Source organism: Neopelma chrysocephalum, unplaced genomic scaffold, assembly GCF_003984885.1.
Source record: "Neopelma chrysocephalum unplaced genomic scaffold, ASM398488v2 Primary Assembly neopelma1_25, whole genome shotgun sequence".
NCBI classification, from domain to species: domain Eukaryota; kingdom Metazoa; phylum Chordata; class Aves; order Passeriformes; family Pipridae; genus Neopelma; species Neopelma chrysocephalum.
The window spans coordinates 6650041-6675459 of NW_020897694.1; the positions used below are offsets into that span (position 1 = coordinate 6650041).

Below are 25419 nucleotides of genomic sequence, written 5' to 3' on the forward strand. Positions count from 1 at the left end.
TAAGCCTTCCACTCCACTCATGACATTTCCTGGATAACTTTTATCTCTTTAATAGCAACTTAAAAAATGGGTTCCTACCTGAACGAGCAAGGTTTTGAGACTCTTCATCCCACTTCTGTAGCCTTAGACAGGACACCAATGATCTTACATTGTGCTTGAACCCCTTTAAAAACACATCAGCCTACCTAATGCTCTTAAAAAATGGCAAGGGTGGGGATGAAGCAAAGGAACCCTACTCTTTGGAGAGGTTTCAAACCTTCTTTCAGGTTTAGTATATGCCCTCATTGGACTGTGTCCCAGAGGAAGAGAGAAAACAGACAATGGGGTATAGATGTTCCTGGCAGAAGTGCAGCATTTAAGCAGCACATAGCCAGCACTGCTAACGTCTTTTCTTGCTGCCTTGTTGAAGCATGAGAGGGACATAAGGGTTGTACTAGCCGAGGTTTTTTCTGCAAACTGAACTGGCCCAACTATGGTTAGTCCAAAAGTTTCCATCTAGTTTGTTCTTCAGAGGAAAATTGGATTTCAACTAGGAAAAAGATCAATTTTCCCAAGGAAAACCTCTGTTTTGGAAAGTGTAATCTTAGTTTCAAAGACAGAATAGGGTGTGACATCGTATTATTTCACCACACACACACACACACTCTATTTCTCTCAAGAAATGTGTAGGCTTGAGTCAAAAAAGAGACCTAGCTGTTTTAAATTGAAAAAAAATGTCCAAAGGAATAAAAAAATTCTTACAGGTTTAATTAATTTTGTAGTTGCTAAAAACACCTCCTTCTCCCAAAACTAAGACAGCTATGAACATGTGCAGGAGTACATTCAAACAGCGTGTTAACAACTTAATAAAAATATTTACTTGCACTGACTTCGATTCAATTAGAGATTTATTCTTATTGTCCAATAGAAATTAACTACCTTTCCTTATTAGACGTTAAACAAAATAAATTCAATCATTCATTCAATCGACCTGAATAACTCACAGTGGGAAATTGTGTGGAGAACCAAATACCCTGTTCTGCCTGGTAAGGGGTGCAGCCTGCTCAGCACCTTGCAGGATGAAGCTTTCTGAGCACTCCTCTCTCTGTGGGTTTGCTCTGTAGCTCCCCAGCCCTTGCAGGGATCACAGAGATGTGAAGGGATAATGAAGTCTCTGTCTATACAATTATAATGGATTGCTAAAAGTATCAGAGTTGCTGTAAATAAATCATTATATCAGGCTCATTTAGCCTGATTCCTACTCTCAGATGGCTTATCATACAGTCCAATCTCTGAAAGTCAGCCATTCTTTTGCAATTAGATTTATCACTAATCAAAAATGGAAGCATTCCTGCCAGCTTTGAATTGCACTTGGAAATACTGTGTTGGGCTCAAGCCTCAAAGCTGAATGTATTCATTTATTCAAATTTAAAAACACCCATCTGCAAATATTTGGATGCCCTAACTATTAATTAAAACTTGCTGTGACCGTCTAGTGAGGTACAGCATCCACATTAACCTAGATACCTAGTAAATCACAGCAGCAGAAGAGCTCCTTTCACCTCCCGTCTCCTGGCAACACACCTGCCACCTTACTGAAAAAATCCATCCAGTAAGGTAAGTGGTTTACAGCAATTGCATCCCTGCAAGCTGCAGTTTTGCCTTGTCACAGACCCTGATGGGATGACTGGTCTTGAAGTGACTGTGCAGCCAGACTTGTGCCAACTGTACCTCGGGCAGAGCTCCCCTGTGACAGCAGTTTGCACTCCAGGGCCACAGGGGACTTGCTCCTGGCCCAAGACTGTCTTGAAAGGCATCTCCCTTGTCTACCTCGTGACCTTGTTTGCAGCATCATATGGTTGCATCTGATGCCTGTCTCCTCTCTAAGCGGTGCTTGCCACTGACCCACTCTGTTTTGTATATATTTTGGGTCTCAGGTAACTCTCATGGAGAGAAAAAGTGATTGATTTATGTCCTAGAAGGTCTCATGTCACTTCTAATTCAGGACCAAATGCTTATGCAGAGGTGAGTACAATCTCTCTCCCCTGCTGCCAAGTACACCCACAAAATCCCAGCTTAGTAAATTCATCTTCTGCCAATATGTATTGGGCCAGGATACCAAACAACATGCCGTGTGGGTGGATGTAAATAAAATCCCTTTATCATTGCAATCTAGACATCTCTTGGCAGCCATGGCAACTGAATAACAATACTCAGATTCTGTCCTCAGTGATACAGCATGAAAGTTTATATAATATAAACCAGGATATGTTTACACCAAGTATCACACAAGGAAGACAAAAGGTATTTTGTACAAATATATTGTATTTATGTAGAGCTACAGTAGGAACCAGGTGTGTGGGAGAGGAGATAGCTGGATATGACCAGATTATATTTTGTACTTTAATCCCTTTCCTACCCTGTAAATAGATTGAGGTGTCAAAATACTATTTGAAATTGTTCCTCAGTGAAATTCATTTCAATGAGCAGCATTCTGTGACTCACTACACACAGTCTCCAAGGTTGCTTTGAAAATACAAAAGTATTTTTCCAGCACCATGTACCCTCATGAAATATTAATATCAGATATACTTCACATGTAATTCTTGGTCCCTCAGGGATGATTATAGAGAGGAAGAAGCATATGCCTAGGGATAGGGAATTTGTGGGAATAAGAAGTATTGTGTGAAGCAGAAGTCCATTCTGTTCTAGGCAGCAACCCCACCCCAGACTCTATCCAAATATCATCAGAGGTCTGCTCTTTAGGAAAGTACAGTCTTAGCTATTAGCTAGAGACTGATAAGAGGATAATATTAAAAAATAACTTTATCTTTTTCCCCTGTTGTTTAAAATACAATGCGTTGCACGGAAAAGAATTACTTCAACAAACATTCCTTCTTTCTGACTACAGTGGGCATGTATAAAAGTGAATTATAATGGCCAGTCTTCGCGAACGAAGATTTGGGGAAAGGTCTTTTACCTTTCCAGCCTGCGCAATGGATTTTTTAGGTGAGACACAGCCTGCGCTGAACTGAGCCCACCCTTTAATCCTAAGGTTCATCTGCCGGGGCCAAGCAAGCTTGGACAATGGCAGTGAGGTCCTCAGGACGTAGGTTTGTTTAGAGTGACCTTCTCATAGATGGATGGCCTCACAGGGCTAACGAGCTACCATCTGCCCGGGGGACTTGGGATTCGAACCCATGGTCGCAGCAGTGAGAGTCCTGCATGCTAAAAGTGAATATAAACTAGAAAAATTACTATAATCTCAGGTTGAAATTTTGTTTAATGTTTTTGCAATTTAATTTTGCTACTTCATTACAACATGTTGTTTGGTAGAGTCCAGGAAGTCATAACTATAACTATTCAGTATATGGAAACAATTAATGTAGTAATTAAGTGGCATCATGCTATAGATTTCAGTGAAGTGTTCACAGTATGCTAATGTCTGTACTTACCTGTGATAGTGTGCTCTTGGAAAGCTTTTTTCAGCAAAACCGTGTAGGACTTGGTGCTGCAGAGTGGGAACATGGCTCTGTCCCTTCGGATATACCAACCACAAACTAGGAAATGTCTTGCCTCTGATGAGGTTTGATGGTACAGATCTTTCCAACTGAGTAAAAGAGGTGTTGCCAAGGTGCTCAGGAACATCTGTTTGATTCTTTCCCTAGTCTCTTCGTCTCTAGTGTAAAGTCTCAGTGTAGTCCCCAAGTCATAAGGATGAAGTGCAAACTGATCATTAGGGAAGATACTGCTACGTGAAGAAACTAAAATATGGCACCCGAGTCAGTGTACAAGTGCGTGAAAAAAGCCCTCAGCTCTCCATAGCATGGACAGGACTGCACAAACACCTCACACAAATCCATGATGCTATTTTCCAGAATAATTTGGTGAATAGCTCGTGGTTAAAATCTTCTCTAAAAGCTGATGGCAAAGACAAGTCTATTGGATCCACGAGACCTTACTCCCTACTCTATCATCATGGTTTACACTTCTCTGACACTACTATTACAACAATAAACTAGATCCATAATACTCATATGAAAACTAGTACAGGACAATATGTTTCAACAAAACAACTGTTTCAATCCAGCAGAAGCAGCAGGAAATAATTTCATTTTATTCTGAAAAACTCTTTTTTCTGTAAAGAGCATTTAAAAAACTCATAACAATTTGAGTAAATGTGAAGTAAACTCTTTAGTCAGCCCACAGAAGATGAGAAAATGGGTGATTTAAGTTACAGAACCTACAAACTTGGCCTCCTTGAAGTTACCAGAGCTAGCAGAGGGTCTGATTGTAAAAGGGCTAATATAAAAGACTAAGAAAATGTGGTAGAATAAAAAAGAGGGAGAAAAGCTACATACATTAAAGCAATTATTGCTCAACTTGCTGCCGTGTAACACATTAATATAGCACAAATTTTACCTGCAGTTTTGTGAATTTAACAAAAAAACAAAGAGGGCGTGATTTTGAAATATTCAGATCAAATGAATACATCAGAGATTTGGAAATTTGATCTGGATACCACTTTAAAACTGCCACGGCCCGAAAGGAAAGGGAATAGGGACGCAGCACTGCACAGAGGGTTCTGACACAGCAGAAGGTCAGGGTGCAATGGCAACTTTATTAGGGGAAACACAGACTTAAATAGGGTTTGGATAAGGGGAGGTTCAATAACTGGGGTGGAGCATAGGACTGACAACTCAGGGCAGAATAGGATTGGGGGAGAGAGAAAAGATGGGTGGAACTTCGGAGTATCCAGGGGAAAGGACCAATGGGAGCTCACTCTGCACTGCGGCAACCATCAGCCAATCAGTGAGAGAGGAGCGGGAAAGCAGGGGAGAACAAGGGAGTAAACAACTTTTGGAGGGAAAAATCTGAGGGCAAGTCCAAGCAAGCCCTGAACAGTACAAACCATAGGGAATAACATGGGGGTACATTGAACGTAGTATAAGACTGGTAATAAACTGGGGAATAACAAGTCAGTCCATGGAATAATAGTCTTTTCAGGCCCCATAAACATCTCTCCAGGCCTGAAATCGTTCCCAGTCCGATTTGTGTTCCTCCTCAAAAACCAGAAATAGTGATGTGTGGTCTAGGATGATCTAATGGTTTCAACACTGAGTGTTACAAGAAAGGTTGGATGCAGACCTTGTGCCACATGCACAGCCTGTTCTACAGCAGATGTTAACACCAGTGGGCCTCCTACCAAGCCTGGTAGATCACGTCTGCACATCATCTCTCTTGACTTGAGACTGCAAAGCCACCCATCATGGTTAGGGCCTGGTGCTGGCCATGTTTTGAGGACAGACGTGCAGGATATAGGTTCTAAAAGCCGTTCAAGTCTTAAACTTAAAGAGTGACTGAGTCTGACTTTTAACCAGTTGTTGGACTCTGGCTGCTTCTGTAGTCAATGGAGTAAGCTCCACATTCGGACTGCCCATGACAGATACTACCTATGGACGTTATGGCTAAATTGCAACATCCTTCTTCACATCCACTGAGTTCTTACCTCTGCTGATTGCAAAGGGTCTGGCAGCCTTGTCTGCTACCCTTCTGAATCATTCATTGTTCTCCTGACAATGAAGGATGTCTTAACAGCCACCATCTCAGTCTGGCTAAGGTGCCAGTGGTCTGAATATGATCCATATCTATTCTGATAAAATAGAAAAGGGTCAGGTACCCAGCCTCTGAATCTCAAGCTAAGTAGGATGGACAATGTCCACAGTGCCTTGCATAAGACCCTCTATAGCAGCCTTGTCTTGGAGAGAGCTGGCTGAGACAAACCATCAGATGAGCCATTTGGATGATCAAAGATACAGTGTTTGACCTTGTTCACTGATAACATACAATGGGATCAGTTATGTAATACAGCCCGCAGGCTGATATAATATTCCCTGTAAGAAAAGGAGGAGGAAAAACCAGATCTACCTGAGAAGGTCAAAGTTTGCATTCTAAAACATTATCTTGGGGACCCCTGGTGGCCTAGTGGTTAGCATGCAGGACTCTCACTGCTGCGACCACGGGTTCGAATCCCAAGTCCCCCGGGCAGATGGTAGCTCGTTAGCCCTGTGAGGCCATCCATCTATGAGAAGGACACTCTAAACAAACCTACGTCCTGAGGACCTCACTGCCACTGTCCAAGCTTGCTTGGCCCCGGCAGATGAACCTTAGGATTAAAGGGTGGGCTCAGTTCAGCGCATGCTGTGTCTCACCTAAAAAAAAAAAAATCCATTGCGCAGGCTGGAAAGGTAAAAGACCTTTCCCCAAATCTTCGTTCACGAAGACTGGCCATTATTAACATTATCTTATGACATAGCTTATGGTATTTTTAACACCTCTATAAATATTGAGAGATCCTCATACAATCAAGATAGTTCCAATAGCATGTCTCTCAAGCATTACAGGAAAGCATGACCTTGCCTTGTAGACTTCTTCTACTTTTTGTACTAATAGACCGATACTTTATTCCACCTGGTCCCTTTTATAGGAGGCCATGTTTGCTATACTGCAAAAGAACTAATGAATGCATTCAAAACAAATTCTGAGATAAAGAAGTGAAAGAAGATGACTCAGAGGTTTTCGTTGCTGCAATTTTGTTAAGCTCATCAATGGCAACATCTGTTCCTTGAGTGAGTGAAGCTGGAAATGTTTTCCTTCCTTTTTTACTTATCAGAGTTATTAAAAGAGGAGGGATAAGGAAAAGAGTGGGTTCTAAGGAACTCTGTGGTGTCGCAGCTAAGATATTACTGGTACTTTGATTACTTCAGCTGAAGCCTGTTCAGGTCTTTACACTGGACATCAGTGCAGATAAGCCTTCACCAGTCCACTGTGGGTATATCTGGAGGGAAATGTGACAGTTCCACCAACACTTTCCATCTGATGAATCCTCATCCAACATGGAAGTGGTCTGTCTCCTAGCTTTGGAGAAGAGGAAAATTATCCTGTAGTTTTAACTGTAAATTTACACAAAAGTCACATCATTTTCTCAAACCGTTTCCGCTTCTACCCGCTTTTGAGGAGAGCGTACAAGGCAGTGAGGATGCAGGGGCTGATGCTTTTGGAGTTGAAAGTAGAATTGCACAGGCTCTCCTTTGGAGACAGCCAGATAGACCTAGTCCCAGTGCTGCCCTGGATCTGCCCAGACAGATCCACCAGTCCTCAAGTAAGAGGCAGACAGAGAACTTATAACAGAATGAAAATGTTGATGCACAAAGTTCCAGTGTGACTACTCAAAGGATAGCTCACCTGTGTGAGAAGGAAAATCCTAATTCAGTTACATACTGAAAACAAACAGGTAAACAGGAGTCCTTCACTAGGAGGTTCTGTCCACTCTGCCCATGAGCATTTGTATTCTTCCAGGTCTCCTCATTGTATGGATATCATGGGTAGATCAAGCACTGTGGAAAGGTCCCTCATTCTGCTCTTGTCCCTTTACACTGAGTGCAGGGACCACATTTAAAGAAAGGATCACTAGAAAGTGTGTGAGAGGCAGGAGGGCTTGTCTGGAACAGCTGAGGAAGGAGAGGCATGCATAAATAAATTTAAAAAGAAATCATCCACTTTACTAAAATCCAATCACAAAGGGTGTCAAGGGGGAGAATAGATGAGCTGATATTAGAGGCAAGACTGTGAGAGGCAGAACTCTAGCAGATATGTAAAATAATTTTTTGCCTCATTAGGCAGTCCCAGGGTGTCATACATAAAAGGACCAACCCCCAAATTTCTATTCTTTGCCCCTTTGAAATCCATCCAGAATCCACATTCTCACTCCAGTGTCATGAGAGTGTCAGAATCTGTTCCAGGTAGGAGATATTAAGCTGACAGAATGGGCTCTAAACCTTGTTTACCCTTCCCTCACCCATATCAAAGCAATGCCACACAGTAAGATTAGACACATTTCTCCTGATACTGGCTGTAATGAGAAACAAGAAGTAATAAGGTGATTTATTATCCCCTGTCTCTCCCAAGGACCTCAACATGCTGGCTCTGTCCTGCACTCCTCGGTGACTGGTTTCAGAGAGACAGAACTCTACTCATTCTTTTGCTGCAGCAAACTATCCTGCCTGTTCCCCAACACAAAGAAATGAGGAGATGAGGCAAGTTGCCAGGTTCTCAGAACTTTCCCTCATAAAAGCAATATATGTGCTTATTGTTCTTCTAGATTACAAAATTTGGAAAGGAGAAGAGAAAACATAAATTGCACAGTTTATTCTGTGGAATAGAAAACACAGCACCACTGCTGCAGTGAAGTCCGTTGAGCCCATAAATGTGTCATGGCTTGATGGAGAGCACCATAGTCAGTCAAATGAGTCAAGATTTCACAAGAGGACTTTCTACTGAGCTCAGCATGATTTACCAAAATTGAGGGAGAACGAAGAACTATGGAATGGCTTTAGTGGCTGTCTCCCAGCTTCAGACACTCCATCTCTTAACTGCTGTCAATCTTCTGCACTCCCAGTTTTCCCAAGATCTTGGAGTCAGGGTCCTGTTGTGCCAAACGTTGTACTAACAGAAATGAACAAACAGTCGTTATCCTGGAGATATCATGAGACTATCTTTGGATTTTTATTTTTTACACTTTAAACAATGTGCCTGAATGGAATCTAAAGGAGGCATGAGATATTTAATGTAGGATTTTGAATTTGTTCAGGATAAATTACATTCTTGGGCTTTCGTGCCAGAATGCTTTCTTCACCCTTGATCCTCTTGATTTCTTTGAGGCTCCTGGTGAAATAAAGGTGTAATGGATCCAAATCACGCTGTTGAAAGGCAGGCACCAGTATACCTAGTGCTATTACTGGTACCACTGAGCATATAAGCAACACAGGGGATCCAGTTTCCCCTGATGGCTGAATAGACAGCTTTCCAAAAGAGTGGTGTTGGTACAATGATGGTATACTGCAAAGTTAAATTAATATTTCTTCTGTCTCACACTGTGTGGGACAACAAAAGTAGGGTGAGCAACTCAGGCTGCCCCTACGGCTGCCATAGTCCAACTTCTTATATCACTGATAGAAAAAAAAAGTCACAACTCAGGCTATTCTGTGTCATTTGTCAGCCTGGTCCATTGGCTTCTTGGAGTCCCTAAAAATGTCTTCTGTTTTCACTGGGTTGGTCTTTGTAAGCCCTGCTGTGTCTGACAATACTGAAAGTAGTGTACAGTACCTCACTTAAATGAGGCAGCACCAGTGTCACACCAGATTATAATTACAAACTGTACTGATAGGCCCAGTGGCCTTCTTCATTAGAAATATAAGTTCCATAATGTAAATCTGGGAATCTAAACAGTTTTTTATGTATTGATTATGTTACAATGACAAGAAACAGAGCCAACAAGCTTGAATTTCAAAACAACTCAGAAGAAAAAAAAACCAAAACACAACAGTCCTTCTCTTAATATAGAGGATTATTCTGGAAGACAAAAACCTTAAGAATGAAGATGGCATTCTGTTTGCAGAACCTACAGTGTTTATCTCATTGCTTTTGCAATACAAAAGAGCAGTATTTAAGTAAAAGCTAACTTCAGATATTTCTGTTAATACTGCAGGCAATTCTTTTGTATTTTCTTAGGGCCTTGTTCTTTCCTCTGAAACTATCTCAGGCTCAGGTTGGATGAGGGTCTGAGCAACCTAGTCTAGTTGAGGATGTCCCTGCTCATTGCAGAAGGGTGGACTAGATTACCTTTGAAAGTCCCTTCCAACCCACACCATTCTGTGGCTCTCAGACTGTATGTGACCAACAGGTTTAATTTGACACCTAATGTTTCTTGCTCTGCAGCAAGGATATAAAGGGGAAACGACATACCCCCTGGTTATTGCTTCTAGAACCTTACCACACAGTTCGTCTGGGTTTGGGGTCTACTTTGACACACTTGAAATGTACCACAAGGGATTGGGAGAGCAATTTGAAGCCATCACTGAGCAGACTTTGGTCTGAGTATCTAGTCAGCACAATGTCAGCACATGTCCTGGCTCAGTCCCAGTAGAGCTGTGACTGCATAAGGCTGGTGCTGTGCCCAGAGTAGTTAGATGTGCCTCTGAAGAAGAATAAGGAGCTTGGGCAAAGTGACAGGGCAATGTAATTATACCTCTTCTGGAGCTAATTCAGGGACCACAGCATTAGGCTGAATTGCGTAGCCTAGATATTCCAGAATTTATTCATTTTTGAATTATCTTTTCTAAATACTCAAAAGGGAGAGATTTAGTGCTGTAGTTATAGGTACCCTCCATCTCTCCCTCCTCCTTGTTTTAGCAGTGTCTCCCATGGTGTTTTCTGTTCCAGTCCCAAAACCTATAGTGCAGCCACGTGAGCCTTAGAATCCCTCCATGCTCCAGCCTCCATGAGGAGGCATGACTTGTCAGAGCTCCTGACACAGCTTTCCATTCAACCTTGGAAAAGAACTTCAACCATTTTCAGGATTGCAGAATGGAGAAGCACAATGTTAAAGGAATGAAAACTAATGGTATCAAGCACAAAGGAATCAGCCTAGGTCAATAATATTGGAAGGTCATTATTAATTTTTGCTGGCTTTTCAGAGGGTTTTTTTTAAAGCAGCTCAGATATGTTACTATGATAAGGACAGCATAAATGCTCAGCCAGATAATCAGACACTGTACCTTCACCTTTTACGTGTGACTGAAACTGCAAACAGCTCAGATCAATCTCAGAGATATTAAATTAGAGCTGAATCTCACTCAATCTCCCCTACAAAATGAGCTGAGCTAAATCTGAGATAATGCCCATATCAAGAGACATGACGAACCATATTCCACTGGGTGAAGATTTATTTTTAGTTTTTCCATAAAATATTTCTGATTATATGAACAACAGGAAAGAAGAAAAAATCTTGGCATTAGAAATGCATTGAATCTGTACATGCATTATGTAGCAGCTGGGGGTTCTGTCTTTAAGACAGAACCGAATTATGATTCTTGCATAATGTAACAATATGATAACTAAAAAGAAGGCCTGGGTTGAAATGGGTAGCAGATAATATTGCAGAATTACAATAACAAGGTCATTTGAAAATGAGGGCAAGTAAGCAACTCAAGGAAAGAAAGTAGATATAATGAATAGAAAGGAAGCATTCATTATGGGGTGGGTGTAGAGTAAGGAGTAAGTTAGATTCCTAAACTAAATTGGCACGTACAGGCCGTATTTATATCTCTACAGTTTTGAAAAAAACATCTCCCATTCCCCATACTGTTATTGTAGTTCTTAGAGGGATAAAAAGATCTTGCATCATAAACACTGAGCTGAGCAGCATTGTCATCGTCATCATCATCACAATAAACTGGTTTAGGCCATCTCAAATGGTATAGTAATTATTTTCTGACTATACCTATAGTCATAAATAGAACAGAGGCAGGTTATAGGCTAACGTGCTGTCCTAAGACCACCCCAACTGATTATTGCTAAAAACTCTCTGGTGTATTTTTGCATTTTGTTCTACTATTTTCCCAGACAGTTTCTGGACACTGATAGGGAATAAACTGGGTGAGAGACAGCTTGAATATCCACACTCCTTTCTGATGAGCGAGAGGAAAGTTTTGCCATGTGGAGATGAATTGTGCTGTGCCACTTGGCCTCAGGGGCAGACTGTGTTCCTCGGTCTGTTTTATTTGGTAGTGCAAAATGAATCCTTTCAGAATCATAAAGGTCAAGTAAGGTACTAGAAGACAGGAAAAAAGACAATCATAGTCATTATTCTTAAATAGGGAAAAGATTAGTCAACATCAATTTCTAGAAAAAAAATCTAGAACAAATAATTGACTACACTATATATGAGTATCTGAAGGATAGCAAGAAGATAAATAATAGTCCACTGGAATTCATCACAAACATATTGTATTAAACTAATTTAATTTCTGTCCATAACGAGGTTTTACAGCTAGAGTTGAAGCAGTTAATTTCACATATTTTGATCTGAACACTGTCTTATATAACATTCTCATTAAAAGATTTCCACATATATAGCCTTGGTGGATCTTCTATAGTGTGGGATAAAATTGACCAAATAATTATATGCTAAGAATATTTTCTCTGGTTCACTGTTCAGTTGGAGTGATTTACTTGACTGAGTGGCATGCTAGAGGGTTCTGTCTTGGACCTCACTCTACTTGACATTTTAATTAATCACCTGGATGATGGAAAAGAAAATATCAAATATTAAATTTGCAGATGGCTTGAAGACAAGGACAGCAAATGCATTGGAGGACAGAGGTAGAATTTAAGGAGAACTTGAGAAATGAAGTGTCAAATAGCATTCAAAGTGGATAAATGCAAGATATCACACTAAGGCAAGAGTAATCAATGGTGCATATGGTACAAAAGTAATCAGGGTACACATGTGGCATACAGTATAACAACAGTACAACAGTACAATCAGTAAAGCACTCTTCTTCAAGACAGGTTCTGAAGGTTGCGAGGTACTTCTGTACCCTGTGGGGGTACCCAAGCATGGCTGTGCAATGGTAGCAAGCTTGTAGACTGAAGGAGTCAGGGCTGAGGACCCAGCTCTCGTGGGTTCACTTTTAGAGGGTTTACTTGAGTCTGGCTCTAGTCTGGTCTTGTGGACTGTCCATCAGCAGAAAATGTTCAATAAGTAGACTCTTGAGGAACATCATTTGGTTTAGTTTTGTCCCAAAGAAAAGTGGGTCATGCACCTCAAGACTTCTCTGTAACACAAAATAAACATGTTATATGGGGATGAAGGACACATTGCCTATGGAGATACGGCAGTCTCTATCAAGGAGGATCAGTAGCAATTAGACAAACAAGAGGTATAAATGATCCCTCCTTAGGCTAGGTGGATGGACTAGGCAGTTCTGAAGGTCCCTCCAAATCCGGTTTTTCCATGACTCCTCTTTTTTCCTCCTGACTCAGTGGAACTACATTATTTTTTCCCACTGGTCCTTGTTTCAAGCAGTGGGGAGCAGAATGGTTTGTGTCGGAGAGAAGCTTAGGATGTTTTCCTAGGATACAGTCTGGAGCTACTAAGGTGAAACGTCCCGTGGAACCTACCTTGCATACCTGACTCCTGCAGAGGTCCCACTCTTGCCACTGAACTACTGGATGGAAGAGGTGTTTTCATTCAATTCAGACCACGGTTTTAAGTTAATGTGGTTATGCTTTGCTGAGACAAATCATGGCAATACAGATCACATGCAGAAATAGAATTTCATGTGACTTGGAAAATGTGTTGCATGTTTATTTGGGCATTTGAAGAAGTGCTGAGAAGATTGCAGTGAAGACTGGAACCTGTATATGCTGTGCTTGTCTGCTGAACCTGAAGCCTGTATATGCTGTGCTTCTGTCTAGTGCCTTCAATAGAAGAACGTATAGACATCAGAGAGTAAAAAAAAAGTAGAGGCAACTGGAATTACCAGTTGCAGTGGCATATCCATAGGACAACTAAAACAAACACCTGACACTGACTGCAATCCTTATGTAGAACAGGATACTCTCTGGATTCAGCTAGTACTAAATAGATGCTAATTGCATAATCTGTAGGTTTAATAAAATATTTATTTCTTTATTTTAATAAAATAAATAAATAATTAATCATTAATTATATTATATAATATTATAAAATCTATAAACAATAAATATTTAATTTATTAAACATATTTAATAAACCTAGTGTATTTGCAAACTCCAAGGAGTTTGCAGATATATATAAATAATAAATATTTAATTCATTAAACATTTTTAATAAACCTACTGTATGTGCAAACTCCAAGGAGGAAATGTGGCTCACTGTTGGTCTGCATAACTGCATATCCTCTCTGATATGGTACAAATGACACTAAACAGATGACTTTTCTGAAGTCAGTTGCAACAGGGTGAGGCTTGAGCAGACCCGTAGAAAGCCAGACTTCTCACACATCACAGGGTAGTTGCTCTTAAGAAACAATGTGACATTTAGCACTGAGTCAAGAGAAACACAATGGCCTAAGCAGTGCTGTATTATTGTGTTGATGACTAGGTGTGCAGTGACATTTAAAAAATGAGCATTGGCTTTTTAGTGCTCTACAAACTCTGAACCTGATCCTTTAAAGCCTCCATGCGTGGAATTCACATTGACTTGTGTATACGGAGGACTAGCCAGGTCAAGCCTGAATATTAAATAATAACTTGTCATTCCTGATGTTGCTGCTTAGAGCTGGCATCATATTGTTTTGTTTAGGCAGAAACTGTTAAAATTTTTTTCATACTCTGAGTTTTACTAACTGAGAAGACTAATATATTTAAAGCAATTATTACAGAAGGGAAACCTACACTCTTTTTCAACCCCCAAAAAAGCCCCCAAATCTGAACAAGTATAACACTGGCAAAATCTATCAACAAAGCAATCGCTGAAACAAATAGTCAGTGTTAAAAAGAATATGAGACCATTCCAGAACAACCTCTACCTTTTTAGACGGTCTAAACAGGCTGGCTACAACATGAAGAATTTAGCTTTTCCTAGCTACAACATATTTTTCTTTTTTTAGCAGCCAAAAAGCTCCATAGGCAAGGAAAGCATACAGGCAAGTTTTATACACAGTGAAATAAATTGTAGAGGTGTAGGTGTTAGTGGAGCCTGAATACAATGAACTACAGAGGTGGGGAAACTGTGTCTCCTGGTCTCCAGGTCTCTGCAGTTTATCTCTCTGTGATGCATATGTTGAAGCCGGACTGAAATTAACCTCTGCTGAATGCAAGATTTGTCCCTAGAGGAGGTTAGCTCTAGAAATCGTAGCAATAAACACAGTTTATTTGTTCCACAGGGAAAATATATTAAGAACCTGTAGCTCTGGCATGACTCATCTACTCACAATGTACAAGGAGCTGGAAATTCCTCCATTTTACGAAAATAGAGCATGTCCCTTGAGTATCTGGAAAACAGATGCAGTGGTTTTACATCAAGCAAAGTCTTGCTTGTCTAAGCCAGAATGAGTAAAAATGGAAGTGCAGGGATAGAATGACTGCTGATTTCTAGAAAACTGGAGAACTGCAAATATAATTGACTGAAAGGTAACATATAGAAGCAGCAAACTTTTATGTAGTGGTTGATATACCTATTATATTGATTTTTTTTTCAACTAGAGCTTAACACATGTAAACAGAGTCTATAGTATTTAGTAAATTGTGCTTAGTTGGAAACTTAATCACTAAAAGATGAATAGTCCATGAGTAGAAACACTACAGGACTAGCCGTTGTTATTACATGAATGGCAGATGGCATGAGCAGCCTTGCAAACTTTAAGAAACTTGTTTTCCATTTGAATGAGAATAAAGAGGAAATGTAATGAAATGAGGTTGCTCTTTCATCATTCATGGGTTGGATCCAACTCTTCCTGAAGTTGATGATGGTTTTGTTCCATGTAGAGTGGCCACCTGCTGTAAATGGTTAGCTGAATTCCACTTTCAGGTATATTTTAGGGAAGAATCTGGGAAGATTGTGACTCAAGGCTTGCTTTAGAGCAAGGCATTCAGTCTCGTTTCCCAGCCCTACACAAAAGACAGTTAATTCATATTTCTGGGGTTTTATTTCCTTCAGGGTGATAATGTATCTGGTACTACATGCTTGTTCAGCACATTATTACCCTAGCTTGGCTGGTGTCCCTGGGCAGTGCTCTCTGACACATGACATTAATAATATTAATGATGAGAAAGAAAGATCACCATTGGCGTTAGTTCCCTGTTCTGTGGAGAGGTTGAAAATGTGTAAAGTGCTGGAAAGTATTGGTACCATCTTTCCTCTGCGTCAGGATTAAGGCCACTGAGGAGGACAAACCTGCCATACTGCTGTGCGTAGAGCATAAATACAGAGTTTTTTAGGTCATGTCCATTACAAGCACCACATTTATTTGTGGTGTAGCAACAGTAGCAGTAATAGTTGAAGTAGAAGCAGCAGTAGTTGTAGTAGTAGTTTCAACAAATGTTCAGGCGTTAACTGACTGGCCTTTTTCAGGGGAGTTATCACTGGTGGCTAGATGAACGAGGTGTGTGGGTAATGTGGGGTCTACTAGCCCCATCACACTAATTCCCTCAATTGCTGCTCATATTAATCTATTTGGTTATTACGTTAATCTCTTTGGCTATTTCATTAATCTCTTTGGCTACAGCTAGAGTTAATGTTAAAGCAATTTTTCTTTTGTGTACTTCCCCTGGCTGGGACTCCTCCAATTTCTGGAGCATTGCAATAGCTTTTACAGCAGCTTTGAGAATACCTCCACTGAGATATGCATAATATGTTATTTACTGAGAAATTCCTAAAGAAAAAAACTGGCCTTTAAAATAAACTTTACTAGACCTAGGCAAACAGATTTAGAAACACTAGAGCCAGAGAATTTTCATCTACATGAAAAGATTCTTTTTTTTTACCAACCAACAGCTGTGCTTCATGGATAAGCCCCAGCAGAAGAAAATATATCCATAGCTGTTACAGCTGCTCTAAAGGGCTATTGCCAATATCTAGCTTTGCCGCTTTCTTCTCAGTGTTTTGCAACTTCAAAATAAAGTTATTTATTTTCTAAATATCCTCTGAACTGGAAAACATAACCTTCAGGATTTCTTCCATGATTTTCTGTACACAGGCAAGCTGAACAAACACAGGGCTATTCTAAGACGGAAGCTTTTTCTTTTGTATGAATGCAGGTCTGATGATCAATGTAAAGTGTCCTCCTATCCAAAGCACAAAGACTTTGGTGGTCTGAGTTCTTTTGGTAAATACATTTGCTTTCCTGGAAGGCAGTATGGAATTTCACATAGGCCCTGCTTAGGAAGGAGACTGATTGCACTGTAGGCACTTAAGTTTTGTGTATACTTTGGAAGATGGTAGCCAGTATATTTAAACCTATTAATTGTCACTTCATTCACAAGATGTCATGTCAGTTCCCAAGAAGGTTCTGACAAGAAGGCCAACAAGGACTAGTCATAGTTTCACTCTCAAGGTTAGCTGAATGTGCTACAAATACTAGCACCACAATTAGCATTGATTACACTGACTGGTGGCACTGATGTGAGACAAGTACAGACCGCAGCTGAGCAGGGACACAATTCAGCTTGGGAAAAGCTACTTTAAGTCTTCTTTTGCAGGGCTGTGTGCAGCCTGGTTGCCTTACATACCATGCCATGGGAATGATACAGCAAATTGTTCAGTGCATCAAGGAAGAGCTTATGTGGTCCAAGCACCTTGCTTTCCTCCAGCCTCTGTCGTCTCCCACTCAACCATGCTGCCACTCAGGGTCTGGTTTTGCTCCTCAGAAATTACTTTACCTATCCTGTTTTGTTTTGACATGTACATAGCTGACTCTTTGATAAAACTTCATCTTGAAAAAAACCTCTGTGCATGTAACTTGAAGCTATCAAAATAACAGAATAGAACCAGGGAATGTCCAAGAGACATGAAAACATAAAAGCTGGTTGTGCTTTAGCAACATGCTGTACTGCAAACTGTGCTGATTGAACTATCCATGGTAAACTGTGCTTATTTGTGGCTGACTGCCTCATCAATTTTTATTTGGGAACCAAAATGGAATTTTGGGGTTGGATATGGATATGGGTTGGAATTTTGGATATGGTATTAATTAGGAAGGAAACTGGCTGCAATATGCTTGGAGATAAAAACCTTTTCTGGTGGGAATCTGGTTTTGTATCATATCCAAATTGTTAAAGAAGCATTTTACTGCAAAAGATATTTTTATGCAATACTGTTACCTCTCACTGTAGGAAAAGAGAATGGAGATGATTTGATTATTGAGAAAAAATCTAGAAAAAAGACTTTCTGGCTACAACAAATTCTTAAGAATTAAGTTTTGATTGGGAATGCCCACTTATTAGTCCATGCATAACTCCCATATCTGTGTAAGTAGTTCGGCAGTTCTTATCATGGCACTTTACATTATTCATTTGGCCACTTTGTCAGGACCATAAGATCGTTATAAACATTCACAAAGCTATGCATAGCTACCACATCTGTCCTATAGCTCATAAGTGCTGCTGAAACACATCTTACACACAAGCATTGTATCATGGTGTGCAGTTTTTAAAAGCTAGGTGAGAGTTTGACGGTGAATTCTGATTAAGGCTCTGTGGCACTGATCAACCTCAGACACCAAAGCAGAGCTTCTTCAAGCTTTTGAGGAGTTTGATCTCCTTCCCAATTGCAGAGCACAGCTGCCTGCAATTCAGGCCCTGCATGGGCTTTCTTACTCTGCTCAGCCCTAAGTGTACATCAGGGCAACAAAACTATAGCAGGAAAGCCAGAAAAGTGAAGAAAAAAACTTGAAAAGTGAAGAAAAAAGCTTGAAGGATGCCCACTGATTACAGTCAGACACAAAGCAATGGAAAACATCACAGTAAAGGAGGAAGGGGCGTCAGTGTAGAATGCTTTTTGGGAGAGGAAAAGGCAAGTTAAAGGATGCCACGGCCCGAGGGGGAAAGGGAATTGGGACGCGGCACTGCAATAAGGGTTCGGACACAGATGAAGGTTGGTGAAGCAATGCCGGTTTATTAAGGAAAGGTAGGGACTTAAATAAGGTAGGTCTGAGGGGAGGATTCAGAACCGGGGAGGAGCTTGGGACTGACAGCCCAGGGAGAGTGAGGATTGGGAGATAAGGGAGAGGTAGGTGTAACTCTGGAGTATCTAGGGGAAAGGGCCAATGGGAGCTCACTCTGCACTGCGGCAAACTTCAGCCAATCAGCGCCAGAGGAGCGGGAAAGCAGGGGAGAACAAGGGAGTAAACAACTTTAGGCGGGAAAGTCTGAGGGAGAAGAAGGGCTAACATGGTGGTACATTAAAATTTCATGAAAAACCAGTAACAAACAGGGGTACAACAGTAAGAACAAATAACACAATATAACTGGGGGAAATAACAGTCAGTCCATGGTAAAAGGTCCATTCAGTGTATTCCGAGTTCATAGTTCGTTCAGTTTCCATAAAGTTCTCTCCACGCCTTATATCGTTCCCAGTCCGACATTTGGTTCTCCACAAAAGGACATACTCGAAGAATGAAATTCATTAGAGGGCTTGTAAAACCCAGGAAAGAATAGATTACAAGCAAGAAAAGCAAGAAGTGACTGAAGGCTGAGTGGCAACTGGAGTGAACAACTCAAGCAATCAACAGAAAAATTGAAAGCTGACAGCAATCCAGGAATTCAGGGAGTGAAAGACTAGAGCCAAGCTGACTGTCAACATGAAAATTGAAGTCTGGTCTCCCAAGGAAGGGAGGACTTGAAATAAAGGAGGGCTGGGAAATCAGGAAAAAGGAAGTTAAACTCACCAGAAGATAGAAAAGAGACAAGTTAGTTGGATTCCAAAAGACAAGGAAGATGAAAGGGGAATAGAGATGGACCTGACAGGAGAAAACAGTAAAAGTGGAAGTCTGGCACCTCTGCAGCAGCTTTGGGAGTCAGACAACAGGTGCCTTAAGCCAGGGCTCATCAAGACCCAGAAACACAAGAAGCAAGTAGGGAAAGAGGGGTCAAAAAAGCCTTTCTGGGAAAGATGACAAAAGTCAGGGAGATGGGTTAGTGGTAGTCCTGCCATCTGTGTGGTGCCAGACAACTGTGAGAAAGAGACTGCAGCCCAGCAGAGGAGGTGATATGGGACATGCCATGATGATTTGAGTCCAATTGCTTTGTGAGGAGTACTGTGGAAAAGACAGTTTTGTATTTCTTAAACCAAACTGCATATTCCTAAGACTATCCAGGGCCTGAAAAACTGACTGCGGCTTGTGCCTGCTGGCTTGAGGAGAAATAGGTGTCTTAAGTAAGAGTTTTTACTTTTTATTTGGTGCACGACAGAAAATTTGGGAGACAGAGAACAAGCAATCAGAAAGGGAAAGAATTTCCCTGTCCTGGTGACAGACGTTGGGATTTTCTGGAAGCTCAGAATCACAACTCTCCCTAAAGAGCTTCCAAAAGAGGAGCTATCTCTTACCCTGATGTGCTTGGCTGGAGAGCTTGCTTTTAGCCACACATTAAAATTAGATGTCAGAAAACTCAAGGTCAAGCTTTTGTTTCTAGCAAAGCTTTAAATTATTAAAAAATTTAAGGACACTTTAGAAAGGGTCCATGGTTGGAAAGCTAGTGGAAAATATTTAGCAGATCTGCAAAGCAGTTCTATTTATTTATATGGAAGACCTCTTCTGCACCAGAGCAATTTCAGTCCATGAAATGCTCAAAGATGCAGTGCCACCTTTTGGACAAATGGATGTCATGTTAGGTCAGGCATGAAGTTGAAAGAGGGAGAGAGAAATAACAGATGTCAAGAACTGTCTCTCTGAGAAATGATCAGTAGCAAATGGAGAAGATAATTGGAAGCAGTACTCATAAATGGCTGTCTGCTTTTTCTTTAGCAAATGTATGGCTTTATTTCCCAATTTACTTGAAAAGCTTTTTAAGGTCAGTGAAGTCCACACCTGTTAAAAAAAAAAGAAAACAAGTAAAAAATAAAGAAGAGAAAAAAAGTACACTGTGGTTGGTTATACAGAACTGGAGTATGGGTGTTAACTCAGTGCTGGGCCTTGCCGGCTGTAATGTTAGATAAGCAATACTAAATTCTCCAGTGACTACAGTGGAGTAGTGCATGATCCTCACCATTTAGGGAAGAACATTCAAACAAATATGTATGCCATCATCTAGATGGAAGGGGACCACTGTGGTCTTGGAGATTTAAGGGCTGACAGCAGAGAAACTGTATGTAGTTCTTGTCTAGCAAAGGAATACTTTAAATGATATATCAATCATCTTCAGTGAACTGTAAAGTCTGTGTATTACCTGGACTAGCCAAAACATCAACAAATAAGAAGGAAGTAAACCATAGAGAAAGGTGAACTGATTAGTCTGGAAATCACATATCCACCCAGTGGTACCCTCCTAATGTGCTGTACATCCTTTTGGTAATCTCTGCGGGTTAACTGTTTCCTTGAAAACACTAAAAGGATACTGTGCAAATAAAGTGCCCAACACTGTAAGTACAATGAAAAAACACCCAAGACTCTGCATCTTTCTGCAGTGTGAATCCTTTGAATCCTTGTACCAAGGCCAAATCTGACAATGAAGTCTTAGAAAATTTCCTTAATTTCTTCTCCGTATACCATAACAGCAGCAGTGGACATTGCAGCCCTTGCTCAGGTAGCCCGCCACAAAATGATATAAATCTGTAGAACAGTCATTAGGGTATCCTAGTACTTTCCTGGAAATGCTGCAATAAGGACTTGCAGTCTGAAAGAGGACAATATTCTGGTCCAGGCTTCTGCTACTGCCAGATCTGTAACCCACCGAGTGGATGGCAGGATAAAACTCCAGCAACAAATATAAGATTTTTCCATTTTGTCACTGCTACCACCTTCTTCAGCCTCCACCTTATCTTCTAGGGACCAGAGATAGATCTCAGGGATCTGGGGACCCTTCTCATTTTGTGCGAAATTACTGCTAGGTGTCTTGGTGGTCCTGGGACCTGTCACATATTTAATCTGTCTCTCTCCTGTGTGCCAGCACAGGGATTGTTATTAGACTCCTCTGTCTGCTTCCTTTTCTTCTCACCAACTTGGCTTATTGCAGTCACAGATAGTTTTCTCCAGATGGGTGAAATACAGAACATGCATGTATTGCTTTCCAATAGGGAAGAGGTGCTTTCAAGAGTGACACAACGTTCTTGTTCCCAGTGGCATACCTGTGCTAAGACAGCTTTCTTCTTCCCAGTGTTTCACTTGTCTTTAGCAATATGTATTATAAAGCATTCTGTCTCTATCTCCCAGGCCATTCCAATAACGCTGTGGACTGAATATGATTTAATCTACAACTGAAACAAAAATATAATGAAGAAAATGCATTTCAACTGACAGAAATCCTTTTAGTTCCATCCAAATTAGATGTTTTGTTTTATTTTTGTGCATTTTTCTCATGCTTTAAAAAACATAATGTAGCTGAAGTTAGTCTTGAAATACCATTAGAAGAATGTTACCTATATTATATATAGCATACTATGCTTCCAAATTTTGAAATATTTCAATTGTTCCAGTATGAAAAAAATAATTTGATGGAACTTTATCCCTTACAAAAAAAAATCCATTTGTATTTATCTGCAAATATTTATGGATTTTGTCAAGAATTCAAATATTGACTGTCCAAAGCATGTTTCTCCTTAGTAAATAAATGATACAAATGACAAAATATGTCTCATTCTAATAATATATTTTATTTTTTTATTATATGCATAATAAAAAAAAATGTGTTTGCTTTCATTTAGCAATGGATCAGAAAACATAAAAGAAATAAAGACAGACCTCTCACAGAAAGTTATATTAGAAGTTTATATTATACTCAAATGTAGTTTAAATGCTTCTACTTCACCTTTTGTGCAGCAAGTGGCATGTACCAGCAAATGGCAAATCACTGCTTATGTTTTTTATGCTCTGTGCTTGCCTGTTCTTGTGCCTTTACTGTACTGTGCTGTATTGCACTTCTGTTGATTTTTTGAAAAGACACCTTGTATGAAAATATGACAAGACAGCTAAACTAAAACAAATGTGATAATGTGTAATTCTGTACACACACAACAGCTTCTTTATCTGGGATTCTGCAAGTTGAAAAAAGGTGATGAGGAGTGCAAAGCCTGACTCAAACTCTTCTCTTACACCAGCTTCATGGAGACACCATAAAATTCAGATGCAGTAGAATTTGTTAACTAAACTTGTTAACAATCCCGTTAACTAAACTTGTTAACGGGATCAATGCTTCCTTACACTTTCCCCGGATAACAAGTTTGGTGGAATCTAAATTACTTTTAAAGGAGAACATGTTCATTAAAAAGGTGGGCCAGCAATCTACTGGGCTTAGGAAAAGAATGTCCAAATCTCATTCGTACAACAGTCTCCAATGACTGAGAGGGAGGAAATAAGGTTTTAGTCCTATTAAAAATACAGACTAAAGTAGCTGCCATGCATAAGAGTAAGGTGATGAGTTAAACCTGAAGTCATGCTGCAATTATTTTTCCTGAGGTGCTAAACATCTCCAAATCACCATCCAATATTCATGCTAATACACTGCAATTAGAGGTGACTAAGTAGCAATACACAGTATTCAAGGAAGGAAACCTGTAGACAGCTACAAAAGCTTCTCTTCACAACCGCAACAAGGTCTACTAGTGAGTGCATCAATTTCAGTTAGGACACCAAGTTAAATTTTCAAGTCCACGTGCAGATTTTTTTCCCTTGATAGGACCAACACTGTTAAAGAAAACCAAACCAAACATTCTCTAGGATGAACACAACTGCAATGAGCAGCTTTTGAGGTAATAGATTATCCCATGTATTGGAAGCTGAATCAGTATAATTGCTTTTAAACTGTCACTCTGTAGTTACTCTATACAAACATCCTCTGTAGCTACACACGGAACTGTGTTTGGGTCTTTTTCTGATGTTTGAAATAGTGTGCTTTTCTATCATTGTTGATGAGCCACAAACCAATCTGTTATGCGCCTGTTATCTCACATGAATGCCATTAGAAACCAAACGATGCGCCCACAGCTGGCATGACATGAAGTGAGAGTGCGTGCTAAGTCTACAGACTGCAGGTGACCCCCCTGCACTTCCCATGGAGATTTTCAGTATTTCAGTGTGAGTGGCCTTGTAAAAATGGGTTGGTTGTTCTGAGAAGCACTTAATCTTGGTGTAAAAGGGTGAGATTTCATTCACCTTGAGGGATTTGTACCCAAATCCATTATGGCTGAATCAAAGCTGTTTTCTTAATTCAAATCTGGTAGGAAATGTTTTTTGTTTACTGGTCTGGTTTTGGGGGAGAGAGAGCTTGCAAGACAACAGATTTTGCAGATTCTGTCCAATGTGTCCCAGAGATAATAACACTGAAATATTATTGGAAGATTGTGGTAAAATTCTTGGGGCCAAACTCCTCAAATCCTCCTGCCTTGTCCATAGCAGTTTGTGTTGTTGTCAGGATCTGCCTGGATGCTTCACTTGAGCAGAAACCACAGCTCAGTGGACACCAGAAATTGGCTCCTAAGAAAAGAGTGCTTGTACTTTTGCTTGTACAGTTTATACATTATCGTTGTTTGTGGAAATACTTTGCATGCAGAAGGTTCAAGGCTTATTTACACTTAGAGCAGTCCTGATGCAGTAGTCAGCAGAGATCAATTTGTGCAGCTGGGCCAGTTATAGTCCACTCTAGAGCCCACTATGGAAAGAAGCAACAATCAGATGCTGTGTTGATGTGGTGCTTAATGCAACCTATGTGTGTCCTTCCCTATTCCTAATTGTCAGCACTGAGCATCTATATTAATAATCTGCTGCCAACTGTTGCTAAGAAAAGCCATGGGAGTTGCCTCACATATTCATGCCTGCTCTATATGTGCAGCTGTGGCACTGAAGTAGCAAAAGAGAATGAACAAAATGTACTTGGGCCTCTGCCCTCATTTCTGGCCCAGTTCTGTAGGCCTTATGTGCAGTGGACTGTACGAGTAATGCAAATATACTTTCTAGAAGTACAGAGTAGCTTATATCTTACTCATCATTAGAAAGTTAAATAGTAGGTGGAGGAAGGATCTCCTCATCCAGATTTCCTCTCTCTGATTTTGCAGTCTTTCTATAGATTTTTCAGTGAAAAACACTCAAAAATAAACATTCATGTGGTATCAGGCAGCATTTACAGTGCAGAAGAGAGTGTATTTTGACAATACCAATATTTTCTATAATTGGTAAGACTGCAAAAGTGCGTACTTGACTGAACTCTTGAGTGGCAAGTATTTTACTTGCAGTAAACAAGATCATCAGAGAGGCATTCACAGGAGAGAGACCAAATCAGTGAGCGAGCAGCAGATGGGGCTTGAGATTCAAAAACGAAGAGCAAAGGCGACTTCATCTCCTAAATCTACTATTGATTAAACCATGAACAGTCAAGACTTTCATTTCACTCACATTTAGTGCAGCAGCTCTTGCCTGCCAAGCTTAGGGTGTGAGCAACCTAGAAGGAATTAAAAAAGATCTGGGTAACAAAGTATATGCAGATAAAGTGCAATCATACCATTGTTATTGATATTAACTCATGCACAGCTGAAGCCATTTGCATAGATTAAAATCAGAGATGAAAGAAATCTTTAGCAGTACTGGTGGCAGCACATGTGCACAAGTGTGAGGCTGTCACAAAGTGCTTGTTAGTGAGTATCAGATCTCTTGAGTACTGCTATCTGCAACATCTCCTTTTACTCCTTGGGAGACTGTCTCTTTCTCATCCCTGTAGTGGCTGATGCACATCTACAGTGGTACAGGCAGTTCTGTCTCATCAGAAAGTGATGCTTTGATCTTTTTTTTCTCCCTTAGCACCTAGTCCAAAGTAACAGATTTTCTTCCCTATCATGTTGACTACTTGTTTTTTTTTACACAGTTGTTTTTTGGGGGGGCTCTAAGTTATGTTTGCTTTTCAACCTTTGTC

At 40.3% G+C, this 25419-nt stretch overlaps 1 protein-coding gene across 3 annotated transcripts in view; it reads right to left on the reverse strand.

Annotated features, from left to right (window-relative positions):
- Positions 1 to 10767: 10767 nt before the first annotated feature.
- Positions 10768 to 25419, reverse strand: part of EPSTI1 (epithelial stromal interaction 1) — a 96012-nt gene continuing 81360 nt past the window's right edge. For 2 of the 3 annotated variants that reach the window (XM_027674308.1, XM_027674309.1), the window contains one exon: positions 10769 to 12656. The gene's annotated coding sequence lies outside the window, so the exon portion shown is untranslated. Of the gene's footprint in view, positions 12657 to 14798; positions 14859 to 25419 lie in introns of all 3 variants that reach the window. The other variant, XR_003532774.1, reaches the window with a different exon arrangement.